General features: G+C 42.6%; 1 protein-coding gene across 1 annotated transcript in view; it reads right to left on the minus strand.

Moving 5' to 3' along the window:
- CEP128 (centrosomal protein 128) overlaps nucleotides 1–3,788 on the minus strand; it is a 129,470-nt gene extending 125,682 nt beyond the window's left edge. The window contains exon 1 of the mRNA XM_042791201.1: nucleotides 3,723–3,788. The gene's annotated coding sequence lies outside the window, so the exon portion shown is untranslated. The remainder of the gene's footprint in view (nucleotides 1–3,722) is intronic.
- Nucleotides 3,789–6,000: the final 2,212 nt, after the last annotated feature.

A 6,000-nucleotide genomic window follows, 5' to 3' on the forward strand; every position in this document is an offset into this window, starting at 1 on the left:
ACACAAAACGTAAGAATAAGGGCAATATCGTAAACTTTGAAATATTATTTGTTACCCAATGTTAATTCGGCATAACCTAGATGACTACATTGTTGCTGGGGCAATTCACTCGACTAGAATTCAAAAATTACTTTAAGCAGAACTACAGCTTGAGAGGAAAAAAATGGGGATTACTGAATCTTAAAAATGGCAAGGTAGAAAATGGAAAAATAGGATAACACTTATCAGACATGGGAGAATACATTATTCAAAGCTACAGGCAGCTATGACCAATATAGTAAAGTCACATAGTAACTGATTAAAATTATAACCTTCACAAGGTAGGTTAGAAGGAAATTTTTTCTTAAACTATTACACACTGCAGCAGTTTGCTTAAAAGTCATGGAATCACCAACATAAAAATCTGTGTTAACAGCATCTGTTGGGAGACACAGTCTGAGCCTGCTTTGGGGAAGAAGAAATAGACTGGCAAACTCTTGAACTCCCTTTGGTCCTGTAGTTAAGAAAAAAAAAAAAAAAGCCACAGTAAAGGTATCATTCTTCTAGCTATTAGAGCTGAAGTTTCCCAAAGAAACCATGGATGAGATTCAATTCTTATATTGTATTTTATAGAGAGGAAAGTTGATGTTTTTCCAGAGCCTTATATTTAATTTTTAAATGGCTGTAAATTTGCATCCCCAAGATTTGGACAGAAACCTTTCAAACATAATAGTAAACCAACATACTCGATCTGTGCTCAAGTACATCAATATTCCTTACATTTTCTGCAGTAATTAATTTATCTCGTCTTCCCTCCCCTTATCTCACTAAAGCAAATTTTTACTGCCAGTAACAGTATTCACTATTTCAGTGCCTCTCACTCTAGTCAGCTGAAGTTAAGTCTAAATGAAACTGAGAAAGAATAAACACCAAGCACTGGGAAACAGGAAAGTTGGGATATTTTTGAAGACAGAGAAAAATAAAAGACATAAAATACCTGTAGAAATAATAATATGGAATAATATTAATTTTTACCATGATTCAGTACAAAAAACTCAAACAACTTACTCTGTCCTACACATTACTATATCAAGCTGCATTTTCCCACCTCGATCTTTACTATAACCTCACGCAGACATCAGCAAGATCCATATTCCAGCACACAGATCACAGGTATCACCGGTAAGCATGAAATGAGACTTCTCTCAAACAAGTTTGGCATCGCCTGCTCTAAAGTAATTGAGTTCCTTCTATAACTGCAGTGTTAGTTCTCTGTGCTAGAGCATCTCTCTGACTTTACCAAGAACGACAAGCAGCACTATCACTCAAAACTCAATACATAACCGATTCAGTGATCAATTTCCTCCAAGTTTAACAAAGGTTTTCAGTTTCAAAGCATTTTGCGAAAACACCTTTAAGACACCAAGTAAAGTGGAGACCGTATTAATAGCCACACCAAGAAATAAGCACAAGATCAACCCTATTAGGGATCAGAAACTCAGCCCCGAGATGTTAATCCACAGGAATCTAGTCTTCAACTACTCATGGACCCACATATTTTGCCTGACTTATCATTCTTACAGTCACAATTACATTTAACGATCATAACAAATGGTTGATGGTCTGTATCTGTCATATCTTATGTCAACTACAGAGTCATAGTAAAAGTTGTTTTGGCAACTTAGATTCTTCAGAACTCCATTGAGTTTTACAGGAAGCAAATTGCCTTTTCCTCCCAAACTGGGCAGAAAAGTGTATGTTAGATCTACTCCGTAGAATATTGCACAGAAGTATCCCATGAGAGCTAGAAAACTAACCTTACATTATGCAAGACATATAGCTTTTCTGCAAGTCAAACAGCTCCAAGTGAAAGATTAGGCTTAACTCTTAATTCCACCCTGTCACATTTCTGTCTAGGAGCTCAGAGCCTAAAAATAACAGCACCTACAACATTATCAGTTTCATATTAGCAAAAGAGGGCTTTTTGAGGATACCAGACTAGACAGAGATTAAGAACAATGAGACGTGTAAGAACATTCAAATGATATAAAGTGTTAATTAATTTCCAGATGAAATGGCATAAGTGGTAATTAATTTCCAGATGAAATGGCATAAACCAGCAGCATTCCAAAGGTTAGCTACTGCATCTCAGCTGATGGGAACTAAATTCTTTAAAATTTCTCACACTCTTTTGAGAGTAGGTCTCTGAACTTGGCCCCACACGTATCACTAGTGAGATAAATATACCAACTTGTAATGTCAGAAGAGAGAGACAGACAAATAGAAATTAATGAAAAACAGCAGTTGACTTTTCTGCTGAAAACATTGTTCTGAGAAGTATCTCAACCATAAAAGCCTCAACTACTGACAAGCTATGACAGTGGATAAAATAAAAGGGAAATTAAGATTTACAGCAGAAAAGATTCATGGGTTTGTTTTCAGCTGTCCAAAAATAAGCTCGTTAAGATACTTACTGGCCAAAGCCGTGAAGAAAAGATAGTAAACAAGGTAAACATAAAAGAAAATGCTAGACATAGGAGGACATTTTGTCTGAAGGAAACTTTCTATTTATAATAAAGTAGCATTCCTCTGTTCTCATGAGCAACCTAAGAGGAAGTGTAAGTACTTTTAAGTTGAAGGGGTTTTTTCATATAAAGCAACATCCTCATTTTTAAACAAATTACAGAAGTTTCATTTTAGATTAAAAAAATCATAAAGAAGTAGAAAATTGTAAAAATATGTATGCACATTTGTCTATAAATTTAAACCAAAAAAAAAGCCTATTATCACTTTTTCCAAAAACCTAGATTTATTTCAGCACATGATCCTACAACCTACTTGACAGTGAGAATCAGTTGTCTTCTACTGGTTTTGAATCTACCCAAACAGATTATAATCTTTATCACACTAAGGAAAAACATCAGTACTCAGTATTTTCCTTCCCCGTAGAAAAGAAGGCATTTCGGTTTCACTGAGGACTCTCCTGTTAAGAGATCTGCACAGTAAAGCAAACACGAAGCTCAGCTGACCGTCTTAACATCAAGTCCTCCACCTCAAGTAAGCAAAAGATGAACTCAGTATGCACAAGCTGATTACTTCTCAAGTATATTTGCTTAGCTCTGTGCAGACTGATCTATCACTAGATAACTAGCTTAGTGTTAAAGGCACACTTGAAACCTTACAGTTAAGGCTGAACATGATTTTAAAATTCTATAGCCATTCCAGAAATGGACAACATGACACCTGAAAGGCCCTTTCCTTCAGTGCTTCTAGTGGAGGCAGAAGAAACTTTCAAAAAGCCAGGAAGGTGATCCAACATGGTGGTGTTTCCCCATCATGCTTTCAGGCACCAGTAGTACATTTTTACTGTCAGCTTGTGATACCATGTTCCCAGCACTCTTTAGCACCATAACACGGAGGAAGTCCCTTTATACCGCTCACAAGTAAGCTCAGATAATGCCCTCTGCCAATCCTCCTGCCGCCGTGCACTTACCGAAGTTTACTAACCCCCGACCTCATTTCTGAGAGCCTTCGGGCCTCCTGGATCTTTTGCTCCGGACAGGACCCTGAAAGCCCAGGGGTCTGCGGACCAACCCCGAACTGGGCCGGGTCTCCGCCCCCGGTTGCCGCTGCAGCCCCCGGCTGTCCGAAGAGCCCCTCGCCCGGTACCACCCAGCTCCGCGCCCGCCCACCCCCAGCCAGCCCCGCGCAGCCGCCTCCCGCGCCCCCAGCTCTCACCGCACCTCCCCGCGCACCTCGCCGCTATGGCAACTTGAACTAGCCGCCCTGACACCAGCTGCCGGTGCCGGCTTCCGGCCGCCGGGCCCCGCCCCCCGCAAGGCTCTGAGGGACAGGTAGTCCGCGAGTTCCGGGCCCGCAGTGGGAAAGAGCGCGCAGAGGACTCCAACTCCCAAGTGGCTTTGCGTTAGCACCGCCAGCCTGGCCCGGGCGCGCGCGCCCGCGGGAGCGGTAACGGCGGGCCGGGCCCCGCCCCGCGAGGCAGCCGTTGGACCTGAAGAGGCCGAGACGTGTGGGTGGAGGGGGGCGGTTGCTCGCTGACACTGCTGTTTGTAAACGTTTTTCAAAGGTAAACCTTTGCAAAATACACACTGGCGTTTACAAACGCTACAGCTAAATAAACCTGGAGAGCAGAAGTGAAAGCTGTTGCCCTGGCAAAGCTTGTGTGTCTGTTCTGTTAATGAGAAGACAGGGCAGCTGACAGGTCCCCTGGGAAAAGGAGTGTGTGAGCTACTTAAAACAGTTGCTTATTACAAGGCAGAAATCTCTATGCCTCTTGACTTTCTTGTTCGTTTAAGCCAAGCATCTCCATATTCACAAATACATTTATTGTCCTTGTGTGCAGTAAAAATGTGCAATTACAGCCTGCTACACTGACTGGCCTTGAAGGGAGAAAAGGGGTAAAGAGTGCTGTGAGTGATCACAGGAGACACCGCCAGGGCCTCTGAAACTTGGGCAGAACTTGCAATAACCCTAAAGTCACTGGAATATTTGGCTGCAAATAACCTGTAGGTGAGCACTCAAGCCCAAGGTAAACACAGTGGGTTGTTTTTTTAAATACAGCTATGTCTGTATTTATTGCGTCTGGGATCCACTCCAGGGAGTGACCATTGGCCTTTGAGCACAGTAATAAAGTATGGCTGACAATTCATACTGCCTACCTGCGTTCCTACCCGGCAGGACTGCTTTGTTTACTCCCCTACTAGTCTCTAATGCAGCAGGCACGCTTGCATGCCATACGGTTACGATACACTTCAGGGGTGAGCCAGGACCTCCACACCGGCAGCAGCCACCAACAGCCCAGGCAATGGCTGCTAGACCCTGCTGCTGTGTCTTTGATTTGTGGTAGTGCTCAAGAGGCATTATCCCCATCTGAGCTGAAGGCAGGTGAGGCACAGAACAGGAATGTGATGATATTTACCTCACTGTGAGCTGAAGCATTAGTGAATAATTAGCAAAGAAATAAGTCTTCCCTGGCTTCCAGTGCATGACCTGGCCTTTCCTCTGCAAACTGCAGCATGGTCTGAATGTAGGGTGAGAGTTGGGGCTTCTGCTCAGTCTCATAAGGTTGCTTATGGTGGTCTCCAGGAGACAGGCCCTGAATCTTCCTGAGCTCTCTAGGGGATTTATTCTCCTCTCCATAGACTCCCAGAATTCATCCATGAGCAGACCTCTTTTTCTGCCCTAGTAGCCTCTCTCAGGCCATTGCAGAGGGAGTGAAGAGTAAAGAGTGTGTCCTGGATGTGGCTGGTGTGTATCTGAGATGTATATTTGCATCTATGCTGAGTGTGAGCACATCTGGCTTGCTATCGACACAATGATCCAGTGGAAGCTGGTGCCAATGCCTGAAACTGCCATACAGGGGACAACCACTGGTCCTAAAGACCATGCTAACCATGCATATATCGATTGTGAAAGTAACTAGTCAGCAAATAGTACTTTCCATCTACGTACATATTGGCCTAATATAACAGAAGGAACCAAATGCTTCCAGGGCTTCAGACAACTGGTTTTGCACACAGCTACATTGTCAGCTGCAGCATTACCCACAAACATTGTAACTCTTTCACATATGCATATGAAATAAGGCTTATGCCACTGACTAATACATAGTTTTCCCATCCTCATCAAGATGAGGCTTGCTTGGTATAAAAAGTGAAACACTAGAGACTGTTACAGGAAATGTGTAAGCAGGAGTGTATGCCAAGACTCCAGGACTGTGTATATCTTTGTTGAAAAAGATCCCAACTATTAAGGTCCTACCACTCCCAAGAGAGAAGAAATTAGCAGGCCAGTGATGTTTTCAGACTCAGTTGATTCAGTGAACACCAGTGTAAGGTAACAAAGTACTTGAAGCTCTCTGTGGCTTTTGCACAACATATTTAGTGCAAACTTCTCATGTCCTCTGTTCCCTTCAAAATTCAAAGAATGAGAAAAGGAACAGGTAAATGTGATAGTGTTGTTGATGAGGGTTGATAATTTACCAGTGTGATGAACTGTCAG

Source organism: Tyto alba, unplaced genomic scaffold (assembly GCF_018691265.1).
Source record: "Tyto alba isolate M040663 unplaced genomic scaffold, T.alba_DEE_v4.0 Super-Scaffold_18, whole genome shotgun sequence".
Taxonomy (NCBI): Eukaryota; Metazoa; Chordata; class Aves; order Strigiformes; family Tytonidae; genus Tyto; species Tyto alba.